We start from the raw sequence: 26925 nt of genomic DNA, 5'->3' as shown, positions 1-26925 counted from the left end.
AGCTATGCTGGACAAATTGCTATCTCACACTTTTGATCGGATGACTTAGGGGGGTGAAAGGCGTGGAAGGGGGGCTAGTTGCCTTCCAATCATTTTATCACTTAAAAAGGGCGCTAGAACTTTTGACTGCCGCTTGAAAGAGCCCTTTCCCGATATTCTAGGGCCATTGGTTCAATACAATCACCCCTGGGAAAAATTAATGAACACGCATTGTGATCTTTTTTCTGGAAAAAAAAAGAAAAATTTCACATTTTTGCACATGGGAGCTTGAAATCTATAGTATATGGTTCTCTGATGTGCCGAATCTGATGATGTGATTTTCATTAATATTCCTTGACTTTTTGGGGTTGTTTCTTCCCTTTTTCAAAAATCAAGCAAATTTTCTCAGCCTTGTAGCTTTTGACGAGGTAGTACAAAACGAAATGAATCTTCTGTATTTGGAATCAGCATAATAAGATAATTCTTTTGATGTACCTATTGATAATAAAATTTGTTGTTGTTGTGGCGAGTCACTCCTTACTTACAGTTCGTAGTTTGTAACTTACAGTTCATTGAACTGTTTGAATCTTGGGCATTTTAATAACCAGCCATTTGAACAAAGTAGACTTTTCCTAGCTAGGTACTCAAGGATGGCAGGCCAGGTTTATTATTGACATATTTGGCTATTTTGTGTTGGCCATTTTTATTTTTTGGATGGCAGGCCATATTTATTGTCAAGCTGGGTTCCAGAAACTCAAATGACTTCTATGTTTGAATGTATAAGGCTTTAAGCATATTGCCAATTATTATTTAATAATATATAATATATAAATGAAATTACACTTCAAACAGAAAGCGTTGGAAAAATTCGTTTTAATAATATAATATAACTGGCTATAGTTGGGTGTTATCCTGAAGAGTAGTTTACATATCCTGGGTAAGATTTTAGCAATAAAGATGTGTGGATGCAGTTTAGATGTAAAAAAGTATAATAGCTCAGACGCTGGGTACATTTTTATGGTTAAACAAAAAGTTTTGGAAGAACAGAAAAAAAAAGTCTTCAAAATAAGATTATAATATTGCAAGCCATCGTAATGACAGTGGTTACGTACAGCTATGAAGCCTCAATTTTAGGGTTGGGGAGGATATTCTAGATACTTTCAATAGGAATTTTCTAAGGACAGATTTCGTACTCGTTTGGTACGTATATCAACCAATAAACTCTATAAAAAAAGTGGTTCGATCCTACTTTCTAAGGTTATAATGAAAGAAAGCTGCGATAGCTAGGCCATGTATTACGGATGAAGGGCGATAGATCCCTACATATCGTGCTTTTCAGCTATCCATCTGAAACCAGGGGCGCAGCTCAAGCATTTGTATTAGGGGGGGTAAGAAGGGTCCACATCCAGAGAGTCAAGGAATATATGATATCTTTTCTCAAAGCTATAGGAGACAACTGCCCTTCCCAAACGACTCCGCAGTCTGGAAACTAACGAAAATTAGGTCCTCTCCAAATGGAATGGGAAAGGGTCATAAAAAAGGGTCTAAAGAGATCAGAACTAGAAGAGAGTAGAAAATGAAGCTTTGAGCAGAATTGGGTGGAGGAGGATTACGGGCAGTTGTGTGTCCTCAGGTGGCTTGACGCTGCAATGAGTTGTTGATAGTAGTAGAAGTAGAAGGAAAAATTATACTGCACCGCTCGGGTAACGTTTATATTAACGGATTGTTGAGTTAGCTAAGAAACAAACTTACTTCTACAGTCAGAATTGCATCCTGAATCCAAATTTAACATTCATTTGCCTCGGAAATGAACTTTACCTCACGCCTCCATATACCAATTCAGGATATATTCGAATTCCGGGTATATGTTTGCACATTAGGGGGGCGGGGGTAAAGTTCATTTCTGACGCAAATGGATGTTAAATTTAGATTCAGGGTGCAATTTTGGCTATAGAGGTAATTTTGAGATTTACAACCCCACCTCCAATGGGTAAATATATACCCTGATTTGGTGTATATAGGGGTGGGGTAAAATTTCATTTTTGACACAAATGAAGGTCAAATTGTACTCAGAATACAACTCTGACTATAGAGGTAAGTTTGTTTCTTAGCTATCTGAATATTTTGTTCATATAAACGTTACCCCACCATTCACTAGATAATTAACACTAAACCTCTTTGGTGCAAGTCAATATTTATGTTTCGCTTGAAATTGCCTTTGCATAGTAATGCCTCACCTTTTCAGGGATCATGTTTAAAATTCTCTCCACGCCGTCTTTCAGATGAGATTTTGAGGACTTTCTCCGTCGAAGAAACTTTCAGTATTAATGCTCACATTATGAGAGCTTCCATTTTCGATGCAGATCGGGGGATTTAGATACACATTCGATCCCCCGATGCTTATCCAATTAAACATCTTTTTTTTGGCGACAATGGATTTTAAACTCATAATCTTGAATGTGAAAATAGATGTTCAAGGGGTTACTTAGATTAACAAAAGAGAATTCCTATGACAAAACAGATTTAAGATTAACTATCCTGATTTTACTTTTGACAAGTATTCTCCTGAGCATGACCATGCTCTTAAGACTATTGTTGTAGCATTGATCTCCGAACTGTTTTTCAAACGGTAAACGGTAACGATCCAAAACCGAAGCTTTTGTAAAGGTACTTGAGGAAACCAAAATCAAAAATATTAGAATGATAATACTTCCCAATAAATCTAAATTCATGCCCCAATAAATTTGTCATTCCAAAATAAACTTAGAACAGTTAATATAGAAGAGATAGCCATATCCCAAATCTCTTGCTCCTCCATCACTCCTTATTACCAGGAAATATTTGCTGAGTTCAAAATACCGCACGGTTATGTAATTGGCTGAATTACCAACTCTAGATCCATCGCTCCAAGCTCTAAAAATCAGACACCATTACCACTTACAAGCTAGATATTTGAAACAAGATTCGGAATTATCAGCTAAACATAGAAGTTCTAAAAAAAATGACTTATAAAACTGTACTGTCGAATTGCGAACTGTGGAACAGCAAAAGTTATAATTTTGACATCTAAAAAAGAAAAAATCCTGCTTCTCCGTAAAATTTTTAAACTCAAAATCTAGATCATGAATTCACGATATTCATTGTCGGGGGAACGTCATTTCTAGTATCTATATTGTCATTGAAAAAGTTTATTCAGGGGTACCAGACGTCCCCCTTTCGGAGGACATGGGCTCCTTTTTAGCCCCTGTGCTCCCTCCTTTTTACACCCCGATGTGTCCTCCTTTTCGTGTTTAATTAGTAGAGTACACATACACAACCATGATTCTCTAACAGAACATTATGCAGTAGTTAACCATACATTAGAAAAATATGTATAACATTTTGTTCATTAGAATAGAACTTTTTTGTGGGATATTCTGAATTGGTATATACGGAGAGTGGAGCTACACTGCACACAGGGGTGTAGCTACATAATTTTTAGGAAGGGGGGGGACAAGAGGGGCTTACATCCCGAGAGATTTCCCAGCATTATTAAGGAAATTAAATAAAAAACAAGTTTTTTTCAACTGAAAGTAAGGAGCAACATTAAAACTTAAAACGAACAGAAATTATTAGGTATATGAGGGGGTTCGCCCCCAAGTCAATACCTCGCTCTTTACGCTAAGTTTTTTTTAGTAATTACAAAAGAGCTATCTTTTCTAATTAACCGGCCTTTGTGATTCAGGGGTTTGTGATTCCAACAGAATTCGAACTTTAGCGTAAAGGGCGAGAAATTGACTGGGGGGGCCAACTCCCTTACATACGTAATAAAAATATACGAATGTAGAAGTTCGTTACGCAAGTTAATTAGTAAGTTACGTCAGAACAAAATTTCGAGAAAGCCATTTAGCCAAAAAAGTAAAATTAATATGCAAATTTCGTTTTAATTAGTCATGTATGGTGAGCCGAAATCCAAGCTGCATTAATTCAAAAACATTTAAGGAATTAAATTTAAAAAACAAGTTTATTTTAACTGAAAGTAAGGAGCGACATTAGAACTTAAAACGAACAGAAATTATTCCGTATATGAAAGGGGCTGTTCCCTCCTCAATAAATCACTTTTTACGCTAAAGTTTGACTCTGTCTCACAACTTTATTTTTTAAAACAATAAAAAACGTTAGTGTAAAGAGCCAGGCGTTGAGGAAGGGACAGCCCCTTTCATATACGGAATAATTTCTGTTCGTTTTAAGTTTTAATGTCGCTCCTTACTTTCAGTTAAAATAAAAACTTTTTTTTTTATTTAATAGGAATTAAGAAACTACTAACACCTCTGACACTGTCGCAATACCCAACAGAATTAGAAAAATACAAAATGGGCTGTATTTAAATTTACTAGTTTTGGATTTTTGAAGCAGTGGCGTCAATTGAAGAGGGGACAAACTTCTGTTCCCTTGATTTTGCACTCCTTTCCCTTTAGTATTGGAAAATATTTTGTTTTTGGGGTAAATTCATTAAAAATCCCCTTTTTTGCTATTTTCATTGAGAAGCTCGAAAAAAAGAAAATTTGCCTCTCCCCTCCTACTAGATATTGAAACCCCCCTCCATCTAAATTTTCGTGTACTGACGTCACTGGATCGGAGTTTAATTGATTTCATCGTCAGGTTTCTGAAACTAAACAGAGTTGCTTTATAATTAGTTCTTGTTGGTTAGGATTAGGTTCAAAAAAGAAATATATGCCAAAGTTTCTTGTTTACAAAATTGATTATCTTATCTCCGATCCAATGTACAGCAAAGGTAAAAAAAAAAGAGATACAAATTTTTAGGGTTAACTAGTATTTTATTTATTTTTATAGTTCGTTTTATGATTTTTCTGGTTACCACTAGATGGTGTTTGTTGTTTTTTTTTTTTCTCGTATAAAATTTTTTGTTTCCTCACCGAGATTCTTTGGATTAGATCCCCTAGTTTTCAGAAAAAAACTATGAAAACCCTGACAATTCCCACACCACATAGTTGGAGTAACACTATTGTCGATTTTTTACATTAAAGCAAACAGTTTTGAAACTTCTTTGTTTTGTTTACAATTTTGGAATTAGTCAAACTGATTCTTTTTTTTTTGTTCTTTCTTTTGATTCGAAAGCCTTGAGCCTAGACCAAACTAGTTGAATCCTCTAATAAATCAGAAAATGGATATTTCTTGTTACATTCATTTCATTAAAATAACAATTTCGTAATGACCAGTACGCAGCGTTGTTCCATTTCCAAGTAAACTATTTAACATACTTTCTAATCAAGTTTAATGGTCAGAAACAACAAAAGGGCATCAGAGAGATTGCTCGGAATTAAAATCCACAAAGCTAAAATAATTAGAATAGAAAAGGGACAAAATCAAGTTTATTTTTGGAAAAAGAGACAATCACTTTGATGGTTTAAATCAATGGCGTTAAAGTTTATAGTTGAAACTTATTTCTGGAACGGTGGAAACCTTTTAATAAGCGAAAAAACATTCAGGAAATAAATGTTATTATTCGGAAGCTACCATAATGCAGCAACACACAAATAAGCCAAATTTATGGACGAAATTAACCAGTAATAGAAAACGATGAAGACAAAATTTGACTTTGTGTGCTGCCGGATAGAATTTTGTGATGGACCTATGTAAAAGACTAGCGGCAACTCAGGCTTTCAAAATAACCGCGTGTGTCTTTGCCCTTCATTTTCATTTTTGACTCGCTTAGATTCTCGGTGTCGCTTGTCTTCTAGCCACAATTGTCTTTCTTCTTCATTTTGGATTTTGATTACTTCAGACCATTTAGCAATGCCCTTTGCTTTAGCTGCCCGTACTGGTCTTGTCTCATTTGACAATTCAGGTTGATTTTCACTCATTGTGAATTTAATTTGTTTGGTCTGTTCTATCGGTCTTTTCACGTTTGATAGTTCAGGTGATTACAAAGAATTATCCGTTTTTTGGACCGTCCTAAAGGCATTATATAGCTTTATATAAGGCACTATAAGGCATTATAGCTTATTTTCGGGTATTTCACTAGTTTGAATTAAAACATTAAAAATGTTGCTTAGACACCATAAATATTTTTGCGGTTTACATAATAGCTTAAGCGATTCTGAATTGAACTTTAAAAAGTTCAACTTTCTTTTCATGCCTTAAATACTTTCTATTTGTAATGTTTTATGTGTCATAGATATAGAAACAATGCATTCGCGCTGGTCGCGGGGGGGGGGAGAATAATATAATTCGCCAACCTTTGGTTTTATAAAGATGACCTTTTTTAAGGTTTTAGAATTGTTGTAATCCCTTGTAAACATATATACAAAGATTTTTGTAATTACCAGTTTTTTGCTCTTTAAGCAATTTAATGTACCTCTCAATACATGAAAATCTTCAATTTTTCCACATAAGTGTGACAACGCCATTGCAATACTGATGTATATAAAGACGACGTTACTCACATAAATTGAATTTTTTTTTCCGAAATTTAGGCTCTTAAAAAATTTTCTGAAACTTCTGACCTATCTAAATTGTTTTTTTTTTTAAGCCAGAATATACCAGGATGCCAATTTTCCCGAAAAAATATGGAGCCGTCTTCAAGAAAAAATACATACATACATAAATAAATAAATATACAATTATTGCTCGTTTTTAAAGATAGTATATACATAAACACATATATAAATATACTTATTCATACACAATTATGTATATATATTTATTCTTTAATTATAACGTATATATATATATATATATATATATATATATATATATATATATATATATATATATATATATATATGAGATAGTCCGGACGCCAGGTGTTGAAAATGAGAATCATACCACGACGGAATGGGGCTGCTACGAGAATTAGCCTACCCTCCACCCCCTATGCGGATTCAAAAATACCAATGGCACTTGCTTGCGAGTGGTGGAACACTCCGAAACTTGACATTTTATTATATTTTGGTGTTTCATGCAAGAAAATGTATGTTCCACAAAGTTTGAGGTGCAGTTTTCCGCTCAAATAGAAATGCCTAGAAGCCACAGATTGTTTTCATAACAAACTAACACGATTAGTTAGAAAAAATGGCCGGGTTAAAAAAATGGCAAAACTATATTAGTCTTCAATAGTCTTGGAAAGTATAAACAAAATCAAATTGAATATTAGATATATAATGATATTAATTGTTGAAAGATCCATCAGTTCAGGATTTTTTTTTTTCACTGTAATTTTTATTTTCATTTTCAATGCTGTAAGAACTGGAAAATAATAAATTTGTAATAAACGAGTAATTCGTTTTCAGTGAAGCACCAATGACGCAGAAGGCTTTAGGTTTTCAAACAGTTCGTGGTAACGAACTGTAAGTAAGGAGCGACCTGGCTCAATGGTAACCGAAACTGTAGAAAACGGTGTTTTGATACCAATAGATACATAAATAAAATCAAATTTTAATGCTGATTTCAAATATGTATGTTTCATCAAGTTTAATCTTACCTATAAAAAGTAACGCGCCTGAGAAAATTTGGCTGATTTTCGAAAAAAGGGGGAAAGACCCCTTAAAAGTTATAGAACCTTAACTGAAAATCACACCATCATATTCAGCGTATCAGAGAACCCTACTGTAGAGTTTTCAAGCTCCTATCTACAAAAATATGGAATTTTCCATTTTTTGCCAGAAGAAAGATCACGGATGCGTGTTTATTTGTTTTTTTGTTTTTTTTTGTTTTTTTTCTTTTCCCCAGGTGTGATCGTATCGACCCAGTGGTCCTAGAATATCGTGGGAGGGCTCATTGGAACGGAAATTAAAAGTTTTAGTGCCCTTTTTAAGTGACCAAAAAAATGGAGGGCAACTAGGCCCCCTCCCACGCTCATTTTTTTCCCAAAGTCACCCGATCAAAATTTTGAGATAGCCATTTTGTTCAGCATGGTCGAAAATATTATAACTAAGTCTTTTAGGATGACTTAATCCCTCGAAGCCCCCAGGAGGAGGGCTGAAAGTTATGAATTTTACCCAATGTTAACATCTAGTATTGGTTATTGGGTCCCGGCTCAATGGTAACCGAAACTCTAGAAAACGGTTATTTTGATACAAATAGATACATCAAAAGAATTGGATGTTAATGCTGATTTCAAATATATAAGTTTCATCAAGTTTAATCCTACCCATCAAAAGTTACGTGCCTGAGGAAATTTGGCTGATTTTGGAAAAAAGGGGGAAAGACCCCCTAAAAGCTATAGAACCTTAATGAAAATCACACCATCATATTCCGCGTATCAGAGAAACCCTACTGTAGAGGTTTCAAGCTCCTATCTACAAAAATGTGGAATTTTGCATTTTTTGCCAGAAGAAAGATGACGGGCGCGTGTTTTTTTTTTTCCCCAGGGGTGATCGTATCGACCCAGTGGTCCTAGAATATCGTGGGAGGGCTCATTGGTATGGAAATTAAAAGTTCTAGCGCCCTTTTTAAGTGACCAAAAAAAAATGGAAGGCAACTAGGCCCCCTCCCACGCTCATTGTTTTCCCAAAGTCACCTGATCAAAATTTGTAGATAGCCATTTTTTTCAGCATGTACAAAAATATTATAAGTATGTCTTTTAGGATGACTTAATCCCCCGAAGTTCCAGGGAGGAGGGCTGAAAGTTTTGAAATTTACCCAATTTTAACATATAGTATTGGTTATTGGGAAGTATACAGTACGGACGTTTTCAGGGGATATTTTTCCTGGTAGTGAGGGGGGGGGGGTCGGGCAGGGACGTACGCAGGGAGGGGGCCTCCGAGCCCGCCCCCCCCCCCCCCGAAATCTCACGATTTTTTCACTTTCCCATAATTTTCTGATTTTTCTCTCAGAATAATGGGTTTCAAGGATTTGCCCCCCCCCCGAAACAAATTGCCCCCCCCCCCGAAACAAATTCCTGCGTACGCGCCTAGGTTCGGGGGTTATGTAGGAGGATCTTTCTATGAAGGAAGTTTTCATGGGGGAAGGGACATTGCAATGAAGGGGACGCCGGACTTCCCAGCATTATTTAAAAAAAGATCAGAAATTAAATATAAAAAAACAAGTTTTTCAACTGCAACAGCAGCAACATCAAAACTTTAAACAAACAGAAAATATTACATATATGATTGGGTTCACCCCTAGTCAATACCTCACTCTTTAAGCCAGAGATTTTTTAGTACTTTCATAAGAGCTATTTATTCTAATTAACGGCCTTTGTGATTAAGCGGTCATTTTTAAAGAATTGGAACAAAATTCGTAATTTAGCTTAAAGAGCAAGGTATTGACTAGGGGGCAAACCCCCTAGTATACGTATTAAAAATATATGAATATAGAAGATCGTTACGTAAGTTATTTCGTAAATTACACATATTTATTACTAATAAAAACGTTCGTAAATAAAATTAAACAAGTTTTGAGAAAGAAATTTAAACAAATAAAACTAAATTAGTATGTAATTTTAGTTTTAATTATTCATTTACTGTGAGCCAAGATCAAAATCTGCATTTATTCAAAAACGTTCAAAAATTAAATAAAAAAACGAGTTTTTTTAACTGAAAGTAAGGAGCGACATTAAAACTTAAAACAAACAGAAATTATTCCGTATACGAAAGGGGTTTTCCCCTCCTCAACGCCATGCTCTTTACGCTAAAGTTTTTATTGTTTTAAGAATTAAAGTTGTGAGACATAGTCAAACTTTAGCGTAAAGAGCGAGGCGTTGAGGAGGGGAAAGCCCCTTTCGTATGCGGAATAATTTCTGTTCGTTTTAAGTTTTAATGTCGCTCCTTACTTTCAGTTAAAAAAACTTGTTTTTTTTATTTAATTACAGTTAAAGAAGGGGGCAGTATCCAAATTTTGTTTGTAGTGAAACTATATTTGTCTTAACTAATCTTGAAAAGAACTAATAAATTAAACAGAATATTTGATACATAATGATATTAATTGCTAAAGCTCATCAGTTCAAAATTTTACTGTAATTTTATTATTTATTTTCAATATTAAGTACAAAAGAAAACATCCGTAATATAATTCGTTTTCAGTAAAGCACCAATGACGCAGTAGGTTTTAGGCTTTTGCAGTGAGGCGATACCCAAACTCTTGTTTGTAGTTATTTTTATTCGATTCAAACTGGATTTGCATATTCTTTTTAAGTTTCAGTCGTTTTAAGATTTATTTATTCATTTACATTAATATCTATTGTATTTTTTTTCGCATTTATTGTTTATTTAATTTCTCTTAGTTTTAAGTTTGATTTATGCTTTACTTGCAAACTTTTTGTTTTAGATTTAAGCTTAATTTTCATATTCAATCTAAGTTTTACTCACTTTAAGATCCATTTATTCATTTATATTATTACTTGTTGTATGTTTTTTGCTATGATTGTTTATTTAATTTCTGTTCGTTTTGGGTTTCATTTATTCTTTAATAGTATTTTTTGGTCGTTTTGAGTTCGAATTTTAACAGGTATTTGAATCTGCTGAGCTTAAGTTTAAAATGGCCTTTACTTTTCTTGAAAAATTTATTTTTCGGAAAGTCTTTTTTAATTAATTTTTGTTCGTTTTTGATTGCAAAAGTTTCAAGTTTTTATGGCATGGGGGGGGGGTACTTACTGTCCGATTATTCTTGACTTTAAAAAACAGATCTAGAACTTTCAATTTAAATCGAATGAGGCTTTTTTCAAATACAATTAACTATTTGAAAAAATTCTATACGATTACCTCTTTGATAAAAACCTTATATATGAACAATAGACAGCTTGCATAACTTGTGGACAGCGATTGACAACAATGAATGAAAAAATAGCTCCAATAAGGGGGTTTAGACCATTTCACTTGCTGAAACAAAGGGATCACGACTGTTTGGAATTGACCTTAATAGGATTTTGTGTGCCAAAGCAAATTTCAATCTATCACAGAGTATGTATTTTAACCTTATAATTGGATAATTATAATAGATTTCCTATGTGTTCTTCCCATACAAAACCCCTTCCCATAAGTTATAAACCCCATTAATAAAATGGCTATCTCAAAATTTTGATTGAATGTGTTTGGGGGAATGATGAGCGTGGGGAGGGGGGCTGGTTGCCCTCCAATCACTTTCGACTATTAAAAAGGGCACTATCCCTTTGAATTTCCAATCGAATGAGCCTTTTTTTTAGTTTCTACGACAACGCCTTCTATGAAAACCTTATATACCCCCAGGGCATAGCTTAAAAACCTTGCCTTGAGGGTTTTGGGGGAGTGTCCTCCTCAAAAACATATTTTCTATCTGGAAATCAACTACGCTGAACAAAATGGCTATCTCAAATTTTGATTGGATATGTTTGAGGGAATGATGGGCGGGGGGGGGCTAGTTGCCTTCCAATCACTTTCGACTATTAAAAAGGGCACTAGCCCTTTGAATTTCCAATTGAATGAGCCTGTTTTGAAGTTTCTACGACAACGCCTTCTATAAAAACCTTATATGCCCCCAGGGCATAACTTCAAACACTTGCCCTGAGGGTTGTGGGGGATTTTCCTCCTCAAAAATATATTTTCTATCTGGAAATCAACTACGCTGAACAAAATGGCCCACATAACATCACTTTCAACTATTAAAATGGGCACTAGCCCTTTGAATTTCTAATCGAATGAGCCTTTTTTGAAGTTTCTACGACAACGCCTTGTATAAAAACCTTATATGCCCCCAGGGCATAACTTAAAACCCTTGCCCGGAGGGTTGTGGAGGATTGTCCACCTCAAAAATATATTTTCTATGTGGAAATCAACTACGCTGAACAAAATGGCTATCTCAAATTTTGATTGGATATGTTTGAGGGAATGATGGGCGGGGGGGGGCTAGTTGCCTTCCAATCACTTTCGACTATTAAAAAGGGCACTAGCCCTTTGAATTTCTATTTGAATGAGCCTGTTTTGAATTTTCTACGACAACGCCTTCTATAAAAACCTTATATGCCCCCAGGTCATAACTCAAAACTCTTGCCCTGAGGGTTGGGGGGGATTTTCCTCCTCAAAAATATATTTTCTATCTGGAAATCAACTATGCTGAACAAAATGGCCCACATAACATCACTTTCGACTATTAAAAAGGGCACTAGCCCTTTGAATTTCTAATCGAATGAGCCTTTTTTGAATTTTCTACGACAACGCCTTGTATAAAAGCCTTATATGCCCCCAGGGCATAACTTAAAACCCTTGCCCTGAGGGTTGTGGAGGATTGTCCACCTCAAAAATATATTTTCTATGTGGAAATCAACTATGCTGAACGAAATGGATATCTAAAAATTTTGATTGGATGTGTTTGGGGGAATGATGCGCGTGGAGCGGGGGGGGGGACTAGTTGCCCTCCAATCACTTTTGACTATTAAAAAGGGCACTATCCCTTTGAATTTCCAATTGAATGAGCCTTTTTGAAGTTTCTACGACAACGCCTTCTATAAAAACCTTATAAGCCCCCAGGGTATAACTTAAAACCCTTGCCCTGAGGGTTTTGGGGGATTGTCCTGAACAAAATGGCTATCTCAAAGTTTTGATTTGATGTGTTTAGGGGAATGAGTGGCGTGGGGGGGGGAACAGTTGCCCTCCAATCACTTTTGACTATTAAAAAGGGCACTATTCCTTTGAATTTCCAATCAATTGAGCCTGTTTTGAAGTTTATATGACAACGCCTTATATACAAAACTTATATGCCCCCAGGGCATAACTGAAAACTCTTGCCCCGAGGGTTGTGGAGGAGTGTCCTACTCAAAAAAAATGTTTTCTATGGGAAAATCAACTACGCTGAACAAAATGGCTATCTAAAAAATTTTGATTGGATGTGTTTGGGGGAATGATGGGCGTCGGGGGGGGGACTAGGTCCCCTCCAATCACATTCGACTATTAAAAAGGGCACTATCCCGTTGAATTTCCAATCAAATGAGCATTTTTTGAAGTTTTTATAAAACAACCTTCTATAAAAAACTTACATCCACACAGGGCATACCTTAAAACCCTCGCCCTGAAGGTTCGGAGGGAGTATCCTTCTTACAAACATACTTTTCATATAGACATCAACTACACTGAACAAAATGGCTATCTCCAAATTTTGATTGGATGTGACTGGGGAAATGATGGGCGTGGGAGAGGGGCTAGTTGTACTCCAATCACTTTCGACTATTAAAAGGGGCACCAGCCCTTTAATTTCCAATCGATTGAGCCTGTTTTGAAGTTTCTACGACAACGTCTTCTATAAAAACCTTATATGCCCCCAGGGCATAACTTAAAACCCTTGCCCTTAGGGTTGTGGGGGAGTGTCCTCCTCAAAAATATATTTTCTATTTGGAAATCAACTACGCTGAACAAAATGGCTATCTCAAAATTTTGGTTGGATGTGTTTGGGGGAATGATGGGCGTGGGGGGGGGGGCTAGTTGCCCTCCAATCACTTTTGACTACTAAAAAGGGCACTAGCTTTTTGAATTTCCAATCTAATGAGCCTTTATTGAAGTTTCTACGACAACTCCTTCAAAAAAAACCTTATCGGACCCCAGGGCATAAATTACAACCCTTGTTTTGAGGGTTGGGAAGGAGTAGCCTTCACAAAAATATATTTTCTATCTTCAAATCAACTGCTTTGAAAAAAAATGGCTCTCTTACAATTTTTATTGGATTTGGCAAGAAGAATGGCGGGTGTGGGGGGGGGGGGGTAGGGGGGCTAGTTACACACCAATCACTTTCGGCTATTAAAAAGGGCACTAGAACTCTCGATTTCCACTCGAATGAGCCCCCTTTGAAGTTTATACGACGACCCCTTCCATATGAAGTGCCTCTGGGAAAACAAAAATAAATAAATAATAATAAATAATAAAACATTGGATCCGTATGGCCTTTACTATAGGCAACGCTATAGCGTTGCCTCTGATAAAACCTAATTAGACTATCACAAAAAAGCATTTGCATAGCAAAACCCTTAGTTCTCATTTATAGCTGCTTTGATGGAAGCACATACACTTTACTGTGAAATGGGATGACAAAATGCGACATTAAAAAGCTTTCCAATTCCCCTTCTTTCGTGCGAGAGTCAAATAATGATTTTAATAAATCATAGACTGTATTTTAATTACACAGAAATAATTCAGACTAAAATTGAAAGAGGGGGAAAGTGTCGTTTAAGACTAAAATTATAAATTATGAGATAATTCGTTGCTTTCAGCTCCACCCCACTCCTTTCAATATATATCCGTGATGTTTCTGGATCAGAGTGTGGTACCCCTTGCTATTGGTTAAAAAAAAAAAAATCAAAATTGAAAACGCCGATTTCAAAAATAATGAAATATCTAATTTGAAAATATACATTTTTTGAACTTGTGAACGTCAAAGAGCAAGTTCATTCTAGTCCTGATTATTTAAACTGTTGATTCGTTCTATATTAGGAAGACTTCTAAGTTGTAAATAAAACAAGATAAAAATCATTTTATAATAATTAATGCAATAGTTAATAAAATCTTAGATTTAACAAAACTTAAATTGTTAAAATGCGTTATAAGAATAATTGTAAAGAGGATAAAGTGAGATCCAAAAGTTTCTTTTGCATAATAAAAGAGGAACAGTAAAAAAGTGGATAGCCAGGATGTTATTTTAGCATAAATCATTGGGCTTGTTAATAAACAAAAGCCGAACTAAAACAACAAGCAGTAAATTTAGTGTTACTCAGTTTGAGTTTTATATATTTTGATATTTTATATGAAGGTTTTACCAGTGAGTTGTTACAAATGTATCAACTTGCAAATTTCATGGTGTGTCAATTGTCCCATCATGAATCGTAGAAATCCACCGCGCCGCTGCTTTTCGTGCCGTACGTGGTGAACTTTTACCACGAACGGTGTGCACCGCTTAGTGCATATGATTTTTGAAACTGGGCACCCCACAATTATTATCGTGGAGAACTAAATAAAACTTTTCTGCATGCTGACCAATGGTGTGCGTATTGCAGGTACCAATCTCCTATATATTACAATTAATTACAATTGTCATATACCAATTGTAATTAATCCTTAGAATTTCTGAGGAGAAGCATAGACATTCTCGCATAGACAGAAGCATAGATAGAAGCATAGACAAGTCCTGCGGAACCACAATAACTACCCTTCAAAATTGAAAAACTTAAGAGGACCCCTTCTCTGGAAACATTTGAAACAGTGTTAATACGGACTGTTAATTTAGATGTTTGTTATTCATTTAAATCGTATAAAAAAAAACTCTACTTCGATGAAAATTTTAAAATTCCCCTTTCGTTTTTTCTATATATGCGAGACGCATTCTTTTGCTAACGCAGACACCATTTCAGCAGTAATTACAGTTGTTCCTACATTGTCGAAGGGAACCTCTTTCTGTCGAAAAGAAAATCGAGTGATTCCTATTATTTCTATCGCTATTCTTAACTTTTGTAGATCAATAGGGTTCAGGAATAATTTGTTTTCCAGCCGAACTTTTCTATTTTTGGACAGAAAAGAAACAATATCTTATTCATCAGAAGGAACGAAAACGAATTATAAATGAAGAAAGAATCAATAGAATGAAAGGGAACTTCGAATCTCAAGTTGAATTAACTTTTCAGTGAATAAGAACCATGTTAGGGTTCCCTGAGTGGACCTTTACAAAAGCTGATATAGAATTGTTCAATTAACCTATGAAACGAATTAAATGCCATTTAGAAGAGAGTGAATTCAGCCAGGCTACACAAAAATTATAAGGCAGGCTACATGTCTGTAGCCAGGCTACACAGGCCTGGCTACAATATATATAGACATGCTACAGGCTACACGAGTATTATATATATATATATATATATATATATATATATATATATATATATATATATATATATATATATATATATATATATATATTTACTATCTTTCCAAACGAGCAATAATTGTGTATTTAATTATTTACTTATTTATGCGTTTATTTATTTATTCTCGAAAACGGCTCCATATTTTTTCGGGAAAATTTGTATCCTGGGATATTCTGGCTTAAAGAAAACAATCTAGGTAGGTCAGAAGTTTGAGAAAATTTGTTAAGAGCCTTCATTTTGTGTTTTAGCAATGACGTAATGTACTTATATTAAAGTTCCGTAGCCCTAAGTTGCATTTGCCACGAGCATCCTAGATTCTGAGGGTTGGCTCTTTAACAAATTATGTCTTCTTTGATTTTTTTTTTTTTTACCCCTCTGACATTCTTTTGCCTCATGACCTTCACTATGGCAAATAAAACATGTTTTTGGCTTTTCGGGATAGAAGACGTTGATATACTACTCCTCCCCAAGCTTCATGATAGATGGTGGACTTGCCGTATCCATATACATCAGAGACGTAGCTCTTCCGGTATATACTTCAATGAACTCATCCACTTTTCTTCTCTTATTTAGGAATGTTCCGTGCCCTTGCATCTGGCGCTTTATTGCATTGCTTGTCACCTCTGCTGGCACCCTTCTTAAATATATGATTGCTGGGTATTTTCCAGGCCTCTCGACATTTACTGGATAAAAACAATTTCTGAAACCCATCTTTGGTTCGTGCCTCTTGCAGTGGGTTACTAAATCATCCGCCAAAACTGCGGAGTGCATCGTTACCCGTACTTGACCGAAACTTTTGCAACCATCGGTATCTATTGCCCTCAAATTCCCATGGGTCAGATTGACTCAGAACTCTTTGGATATCAACGTCTCTCACTTCACTGATAAACGTATCTGCCATCGCTTGAATATGAAAGACCTACTCATTTTACCCCACTGCGCACAATTCTATTCTAACACACCATAATCTTCTCCTTCTAAAAACCACTAAATCAAAAACACGAACAACAACAGAAAAACTAAGAAAAAAACTAAACATTCACAGACTCTAAATTTTCTCAACTAGACGCGATTCTCTAGACATTTTCACTAACAAGAAAATACTCAACTCTAACAAATCACCCCCAAAACTTACTTTAGAAACACCAGGATCTCGACCAATAGTGCACTGTGCACTAGATAAGCAGACGACGCCTGCACACTAGATAAGTAAAAAGAATTCGTCAGAAACTAATCATTCCTATCTTACAAACATACCCAATTCACAGGTATACAAATTGCAAAACTACTCACCGTACTTACAATACTTTTTTTCTTTCTTTTGCACCTGCACACAATTAATTTAACGAACTTTTTTCAATAAAAATTAACTACAAAATTGCTGCATAAATATCGGAAATCCTTCGCTATTAACTAGCGCTGCCAGGACCAACAGCTTCCTCAGCTTGTAGATTTAGGTGCATTCTCGCCTGTGATGACCTCCGGTTACAAAAAAAGTTGATGAAAAGGCTTTTTCATATTGGAAATCAAGGTAGACAAAGCTATCAGGTAAAGTGACCAATCACCTTTGCTCCATTCCTGTTTAGAACACCACTTCTTTTCTGAATGGGTTTCACTATTAGAAGGATTCATCTGGATGATGACGTTGAGGGACGGGCTGAAACGATCAAAGTTGCGTTCATCTACATCGACAAGTACAGGATCCGTAAATATTATATCCAATCAGCATATACAATGATCAATATCTTATGCTTTTCAGAACAACCCGGTAATCACTAGGAAGGGAATCCCTAACTATTTCGGTTCGACCAGTATCGCTATGGACGTTGCAATTGAAATCGTTGATTATCATCCAGCGTTTACCATAGCTATTTATGCTAATTACAAGGTATTTCAGCGATGAAGAAGCACTCAAATTTGGTTAATGAAGCTAATTATCATTGAGTATGAAGCAGGTAGGCTAAATATCAGGAGCAGAACATCGAAATCAATCAGTTTTTGAAAGATTGTTTTACCTTTATTCTTGTGATCAGCTTAAGAAATTGAGTCGAAATACAATTTTTTTTGTATTCCTTATTTTCATTTGCTGACTTTTTACTTGGTTTGGCCTTATTTGATTTTCTTTATTTTCTCACCGGCAAAGCTGGCCTTGCTTTCTGGTAAAAGCCGAAGAGGCAGACCCAGAAACACCATGCAACGAAATTATCAGACAGATCTGCGAAACCCAATTACCTCAATCCAGCCTCAGTTGGAGTATATACTAGTAGCAGCAAACTAACGGGAAAAATGGTGGCTCCTTCCTGATGCCAGGGTTGCCTCTGAATTCACAGAAGGATCTATGGTCCAAGGCAAGGAATATCATACATCGAACTATATCGATCATAATAAAATTCAGATTTAGAAACGCAAATGTAAAATATTGTTGACCTATGTAATTTTCATTATTGTTTTAATTAAATTTTTGGTGGTCAATGTCTGCAAATGTTCTGCGCGAAAGCCACGCGAACTGATGTGCAAAGGAGAAGCTACTGAATTAGTAAACGTAATAAAGTTTACTCCATGTAATGTTGACGGCGATAATTTAAAAAGACAAAAATAACAACGAAATAGAAGTTATAAAAATACACGACGCCTTCTCTAAAACGCTAAGGAATTCTGAGGACCGGTAGACATTCCTGTGCGATTGACTTAATTGTCGGGAAAACCCATGCTGTTGCTATACGTAAAGTCAGAAAGTAGTACATGCAAATTAGACTTTCACCGCAGTTTGTGCAAGGAATTGACAAAACTTCGCTATGAACAAAGAAACTGGTTGTATGGAGTAAAGGACGTTTCCTGATTAACTTAAATCCCCAGCTAACTTGACGCCAGCGTTGAGAAATGCCGACTGACTCCCCTACTCGGGGTTTAAATCAATCCCGATTATTAGCAATTTTCTGGGTCGTCTTTTTAACTGTATTTCAGACAATTTTTTAATGCTACATCGTTAATTTCTGTTGTAAAATTAGATTGGACGTAAACTGAAGTAACTACAATATATGGAATAGGAAATTATCACCCATGAGGCTGTGGAAAAATTGGTTTAAAACCATCATTGTTGCAAAAATGGTGTTTTGAAGTTTAAAACTGTGACTTAAATTATAAATTATAAACTGGGACTTAAATTATAACATAGAAACGCGTAATATATATATATATATATATATATATATATATATATATATATATATATATATATATATATATATATATATATATATATATATATATATATATATATATATATATATATATATATATATATATATATATATATATATATATATATATATATATATATATATATATATATATATATATATATATATATATATGACGCATTTCTATGTTACCATATTTCTTTTTTCAAAGCATATTATTTTTTACTTTTGGTCACTATAGGCTGTGGTTCACCTTTTACTAGGCTGCAGTTAGGTTGTAGCATAATTATGGTTGCAGCTACAGCTGCAACCTGGTTGCAGAAAAGTCTAAAATCCGCTCTATATTTTTCCGTTTTGCAAAGTACCTACTAAAATTGCAACCTTGGACAAAAAATAGTTTTCTGATTCGGCGCTATAACCTAGCGGACCCAAATCTAGCTGTTGAGACACTTATTAGCCGGCAAAAAACAAAACCAGTAATTCTAAAGCACGAGTGGGCAAGTTTGCTTGTTTAATTTTCCCTTTTGTTTCCGTTTTTATTTATTTATTTTTTTTTTTTTTTTTTTTTTTTTTCAAAAGTTGTTGTCTTTGTTGCTATTTTCGAAGAAGTTGTTGTTTCTGTTGTAATCTTTGAGTATGCTATCTTTCAGTTTCCACTTTTCGTACTATTTTGTATACTATTTAAGAAGTTGTTGCTTTTGTTGTTATTATTATCAAATGTTTCCTCTTTTCGTATTTTTGTATACTCTGTCATTGTACATTTATTGTATACGACGGGTTTTCAATATATATTATATTATATATATTATATTAACTTTTAGTTATTATATGTCATGGTTTGTTCTTTACAAAGTTTCAGATATCTCTGGAACCATGATACTGAAGAAACTTATAAAACCTCATTTATAAGGAAAGATACCAATCCTCTATGTAATTTATTGTTATTTACGCCAATAGATTTTCCTTATTGTTCAAACCAAGGGATGGTAAGTATCCTATATAGAGGTTTCGGCCAAGGCAGTTCTAATAGTTTTCTTCTTGTTTTGGTCTGACACTATTTTTAAGAGTTATGGGGCACTGTAGTTTTTATTATGGACCGTGAACTATATCGATATTACGAACTATTACGATATATTACGAACTATATCGATCCTTTATTTATTATAAATAATATAAACAAACAGGAAAAGCCTAAGCTTTTCCTTAATTTTAATAGTAAGAGACGATCTGGCAAAAACCTACGATTATGACGTCATTCATCAATATTGTACATGAAAAATGCAAACGTTTTTCACAAAAAAATTGATTCTGTTTTAAAGATTAACTTTTTTAATTACAAAACGCACTAGATGTGGCAATTTCCTTTAAAATGAGTCATTAAACAGCTCTCTATGATGTTCTAGTGCCCTGCTATCTGAAGGGAACAGACGGGGGGGGGGGGAAGATGCCTTTATGCAGATATCGTAGTTCAAGTAAATCATTTTGTTTTTGAAGCCAATAGAATTCCCTCGTTATTCAATCCAAGGGACGGTAAGTTCTTTATACAGGGATTTCAGACGGTTCTAATAGTGTACTTTTTGTATTGATCTGAGGCTATTTTCAGGAGTTATGGGCTATTGTATTTTTTAGTATTGGACGTGATCGTCTCTTACTAGGTTGCTAGCAACTTTATAACTTTATAATTATACTGAACTTTACTGCTCCTTTATGTAGTGTAATGTTGCATAATCTTTCCAAATGATAGTTAAGTTGCATCATCATACATTCGTTTCTTTATCGTAATTTTTACTGTAAGCTTAAAAAAAATATTTGTGTTGGAATTATCTTGTCAAAAGATAATTGTGTGTCACATAATCATGTATATAATTATTTATTCTAAAATTTGATTTACTATGGGCTATAGTTTATCCTTTAATGTAAAATTCAAGGGACGGTAAGTTTCCTATTTAGGGTTTTCGGACAAGACGGTTCTAATAGTGAAGTTTTTGTTTTGATCTGACACTATTTTTAGGAGGTATTGGCAGTTGTATTTCCGAGTATTGGAAGTGATCAGCTCCTACTAGGTTGCTAGCTACTGCTGCAACTCGGATTACGAACAGCAAAAAGCCTATTGCTTTTTCTTATTTAGAAAAGAAAGACACGAACCTCAGAGAATCAGGCAGCTACCTAAGTATAAACCACGGCAGGTACCGTGGTTTATTCTTTACTATGTTATAGCTAACTCTGTAGCAATGATGCTAATTAAACTTACATAATTGATAATTCCTATTTATTATTAACTATACCAATCCTTTACATAATTCTTCAATATAAATATTTCAGTAGCCATGGGTTAGAGCTTGGTTTTATTTTACTATCCGCTAGAGCTTGTTCTTTACTATAATTTTCTTGGTTGGAATAGTAATTGACGAACCTCAGAGAATCAGGCAGCTAAGTAGCTCTAGTAAATGCTGCGGTTTGTTTTTTACTAGGTTTCAGGTAATTCTAAAGCCTTGATACCAATAAAACTTACATATTTCCAATTTATAATTAACTGTACCGATTCTTTGTATAATTTGTACTTACTCATGGCAGTAGGTGTACTACCTCCAACCTCGTGCTGTTCATTAGAACTGTCAGAAGAGCTTTTCATTAGAACTGTCTCAGGGACTGAAAGGAGCTTAACAACAACAGTAGGCACAGGTTGTATTGAACGATAGTAAAGATAAAGAAATCAAGAGTAAAAAACAAAATTAGTAAATTAGATATAAATCAATTTTTAGATTTGTTTTGACATTGTGATTTTTATTACTTTGATTTTTTTTACTTGATTTTATTTACTCTGTTTTTTTTACTCTCTTCTAGAATGCCAGGAATCATTTTCGCCAGATCGTCTGCTGAAATGTTGTAATCGGTATCTATCCACTTATCCTTCAATTTATTGATCACAACAGAAATCATCCTCCCAACTGGATCACCATTTTCTTTTAGCATTCCTCCTTTCACTAGAAACATAGGAAGGTCCCACTCTGAAAACTCTTTAAAAAGTAATGCTTGGCAATTGTATTTTCTCAGCTCCTCTGTGTATATCTTTGCATATTTTGGGGGCTTCTTGATTTTTAAAGTAAGTTTCCTATAATAATTGAGTGGGTTTACATCAAGAGTATCTTTTCTATTTGTATTGAGGAACATCCGTCAAATTACGCTCAAATGCTGAAAACTTCAACCGTTCGTGAAAATGTTTCACATCCGTCGTATGATTTATAAAGGATGCTATGAGCGTTATTGGATGAAGCTTTAAACCATTATTGTCACTTCTTGTTGTTACCATTTCAAATTCCTTTACATTCGGAGATTTCGGAAAGCCTCAGTATACAGCTACCCCATCTTCAATAATTCTATTGACTAATTGAACCTTAAATCTTCCACACAGTATTTTACGAAGCTCTACCCACATACATTCACCGGAAATTGCTTCTAAACCTTTAGCCTTATCTTGAATAGCTTTAATACTTTCCATTTCATTGGAATTTCCGCATTGTGCAAATCTTCCATAGAATATATAGTATCTAAGAATCCTTAAAAAATTCTCTTGTATTCTCTGAGCTGGACCCCAGCAAATCTAGTGCAGCGGTCTTTCAAGTCCTTAGACCCACCAAAATAATCAACTAAATTGCCATCCAAGTGAAGAAACATTGCATTAATTGTAAGGTGTCTTCTTCCGGCATTAAGAGCCCAATCTGTAATAGACTCAGCTGCAGCATGTCATCCATCAGCTACTTTGTCAATCCTCAGGGTAGTAACTTCATAATTTTCCCTGTCATTTAAATGTACTGTTACTGTGCCATGTTTCTCACCACATTTATTAATCATTCGAATAGCTTCTTCGTCAAACATTTTCTTTATTTGAAGAAGTGTAGCGGTTTTCGCAAAATCCAAGTCGGGAGGTGGGTGCCCGAGTAAAATATCCCTTGCTGCACCTCCAACCATCTTTATTTCGAAATTGTGTTTTGAAAATATACTTAGAAAAACCTCTCAATTCTTCTGTAAATAGGCTCTGAAGTCAAGACTTTCAAGCATCATTTTAAAAGGATACTCTTTGTTCAGCTTGTTTAGAAATGTAACCTGAGTTTTGGAAACATTGACTGCTTGAGCGAAAATTGTAAGGAATTTTTTTTTTCAAGTACTTTCAAGGCTCAAAGATAATTCAGCTACTTCATTCGTGTCTTCTTTTTCTTTATTTTCTGCTATAGGCGACGGAAGAATAATGTCTTGGACAGGCACCGGACTGGGTTTTTCAATATCAGTCTTTGGAACTGGCTCTTCTTCTAATTGTTGTTCTTGTACCATTGGTTCCTTTGTAATATTAAATAAAAAAAAGTTTTTTAAAACTGAAAGTAAGGAGCGACAATAAAACTTAAAACGAACAGAAATTATTCCGTATATGAAAGGGGCTGTCCCCTCCTCAGCACCTCGCTCTTTACGCTAAAGTTTTTTATTGTTTAAAAAAAAAAATAGAGTTGTGAGAAAGTCAAACTTTAGAGTAAAGAGTGAGGCGCTGAGGAGGGGACAGCCCCTTTCATATACGGAATAATTTCTGTTCGTTTTAAGTTTTAATGTCGCTCCGTACTTTCAGTTAAAAAAAACTTGTTTTTTTTATTTAATTTTTGAACGTTTATGAATTAATGCAGGTTTTGATTTTGGCTCACCGTACATGAATAATTAAAACAAAATTTGTATATTAATTTTATTTTTATTTGGTTAAATGGCTTTCTCGAAACTTGTTGAATTTTATTTAAAAGCGTTTTTATTAGTAATAAATATACGTAACTTACGAATTAACTTACGTATCGAACTTCTATATTCGTATATTTTTAATACGTATATTAGGGGGTTTGTCCCCTAGTCAATACCTTGCTCTTTAAGCTAAAGTTCGAATTTTGCTCCAATTCTTTAAAAATGACCCTTAATCACAAAGGCCGTTAATTAGAATAAATAGCTCTTATGAATGTACTAAAAAATCTTTGGATTAAAGAGCGAGGTATTGACTAGGGGGTGAACCCAATCATATAGCTAATATTTTCTGTTCGTTTTAAGTTTTGATGTTGCTCCTTACTTTCAATTGAAAAGCTTGTCTTTTATATTTAATTTCTGATTTTTTTAAAATAATGCTGGGGAGCCCGGCGCCCCCTTTATAGCAACGTCCCTTCCCTGTGTACTTCCCAATAACCAATGCTATATGTTAACATTGGGTAAAGTTCACAGCTTTCAGCCCTCCCCCCGGGGGCTTCATGGGATTAAGTCATCCTAAAAAGACATAGTTATCACATTTTCGACCATACTAAACAAAATGGCTATCTCAAAATTTTGATCGGGTGACTTTGGGAAAAAAATGAGCGTGGGAGGGGGCCTAGTTGCCCTCCATTTTTGGTCACTTAAAAAGGGCACTAGAACTTATAATTTTCGTTCCAATGAGCCCTCCAACGCTATTTTAGGACCACTGGGTCAATACGATTACCCCTGGGGAAAACAAAAAAAAAAACCAAATTAACACGCATCCGTGATCTTTCTTCTGGCAAAAAATGGAAAATTCCACATTTTTGTAGATAGGAGCTTGAAACCTCTACAGTAGGGTTCTCTGATACGCTGAATATGATTGGTGTGATTTTCATTAATGTTCTATAACGTTTAGGGGGTCTTTTCCCCTTTTTTTGAAAATAAGCCAAATTTTCCCAGGCGCGTAACTTTTGATGGGTGAGATTAAACTTGATCAAACTTATATATTTGAAATCACAATTAAAATCTGATTCTTTTAATGTATCTATTGGTATCAAAATTCTGTTTTTTATACTTTCGGTTACCATTGAGCCGGGTCGCTCCTTACTTACAGTTCGTTACCACGAACTGTTTGATTTCAATGGAGCATTCTAAAGATTAAGATTGTCATGCGTTCGAAAAAAAGTGCATGAAGAAATTGATTGTCAAACATGTTTTTTGGCATTTAATTTGTGGCTTGCTTTTTAATCTGATGTTAATGAAAGTCAAAAAGCTGTTAAGGTGATAAAAAATTTTGAACTTGCTAAATATAGAAAGCAAATCCTATATGATTGTGAGAATAATTCCTAGTTAACGGTTTTTTGTACCAACAAAGTTAACGGTTAACGGTTTTTTGTAACAAAGTACCAACTAGTTAACGGTTTTTTGTAACGGTTTCAAGCTAATATTCTACATTACACAGTTTTATCGTCTAAAAACTTTCAAAGCCCTATTTACTTTTTTAATTGTAAATGCATCAAACCTATTGGGCTTTATCTTCTCGCAAAAATATTTTCAAAATTTAAAAATATGTCAGCATGCATTGAAAGTAACTGACTGTCAAGCACGGCCTTTGGTTTTCAATTTGTTGCTTGGCTTCCCACCTATTATTTGTAGAATGAAAAAAAGCTTCCAAAGCAATTTTTGTATTTTATCACCAAGATTCACTCGCCATTCAATCTGTTTTGGCTTCAAGTCTAGTATAAAAGATATTAAATCTAACTACATTTTAATTCATAAAGATGAATTAAAACCAATCTGGATCAATTATTTTAGGTTTTGTCAATTTTTTTGTTTCTTCCTCCTTAGACAAAAAACCGGGTTCTTATTAACAAATTTATTGTTCCTGATATTACTGTAAAATTGGAAGTACTAAAAGAAGGCTTTCAAATACCGCTTTTAACCGTATTTCTCCGCACCACCGCTTTATCAGGTTTTTTCGGTCGTAAGTTTTTCTTCCCTTGTTTGTTTGTTTGTTTTTCTATCTTTTGTTACTCCACGTGTTTTAATATTGTAAAGTGTAAATAATAATCAAATAATAATAACGATGAAGACAGCTTGCTTCCATATTTCTCTACATCACAGCTTTATTAGATTCTGCAAGTTGTGGGTTTTTTCTCCTTTTATGTTTTTCTCTTTACTTTTAGTGTCTTTTATTTCTGATGTGTTACTCTGTAACTGGTTTCCTTGTGATTTCTATTTCGATTTGCATTGTATTTTTATGTGTTTTTCTTCGTGTTACTCCACATATTAATCCTTTGTACAGTGTGGGTAAAAAATAAATAATAATAATAATAATAAGCCTTAAGTTGAGGGACACCTGTACCCTTAATTCATTGCATCACGGAACATGTATTAGTTAAGATTAAATATCAAATGATACGCATGTTTTACTCTATGATCAGCCTCATTACAACATGGACATGACGTCAGCCATGTAGGCATGGATTTATTTTGGAAGAGGCATATTTTGGGAAGGAACAATGACAAAAGACGTATAAACAGGCGAATTAGGGAAATAATATGATAAATTATAGGGAGGTAATGAAATTCCTCTGGGAAATCCTTAGGGAAAAATCAGTCTTATTTCTCTCAACCTACTACAAATAGGGATATTCACGTTTATTTTTCAAGTTTCATAAGAAGTTAAAAGAAAAATAGCTACAATTTTGGAAAATTAATCCGAAAAAATGAAAATTTTCTGATGTATAGAGCGAAGTTGAAACGTAAAACGAACAATAATGATTGATTCGCAGCCTATTCAACATGTGTGAAAATTGCATTAAAATTTCTATTATTGCACTTTACTAGGTCACTGCTTTCTACTGGCACCTTGAAGGGCACTACAAACTTTCACTTGAGCGTTTCCAACGATGATGATTTCAACACTGCAATTTTTCTGCTTTATAGCCTTTCCTACTCTTGAAATGGCGCCAAAAAGGGCACCATTTCTGGTGCTGGACGGTTATTTATTATAAGGCCATTAAAACGAATTAAACTATTACTTAAATATGAACCCTAGCTGTCGAATGAGCCTTTAACCATCTCTCTTCAATCTTTAAATAGCTTGCTAATGCTAGCGGGGAAAAAAATGGGGCTAAAAGATGGGCCAACTTGAAAGATTGCAAGATGGGG

The 26925-nt window shown here is 34.6% G+C and overlaps 1 protein-coding gene and 1 pseudogene across 1 annotated transcript in view; both read right to left on the bottom strand.

Annotated features, from left to right (window-relative positions):
• The window catches only part of LOC148954897 (uncharacterized), a 100010-nt gene that overhangs the window by 37770 nt on the left and 35315 nt on the right, over positions 1-26925 (bottom strand). The window lies entirely within an intron of this gene.
• On the bottom strand, positions 16542-23325 carry LOC148954898 (CCA tRNA nucleotidyltransferase 1, mitochondrial pseudogene; annotated as a pseudogene).

The sequence above is a fragment of the Artemia sp. Qi Xiang Cuo genome, chromosome 2, assembly GCF_049724085.1.
Source record: "Artemia sp. Qi Xiang Cuo chromosome 2, ASM4972408v1, whole genome shotgun sequence".
Lineage (NCBI taxonomy): Eukaryota > Metazoa > Arthropoda > Branchiopoda > Anostraca > Artemiidae > Artemia > Artemia sp. Qi Xiang Cuo.
This window is presented reverse-complemented; position numbering and strand designations above follow the sequence as displayed.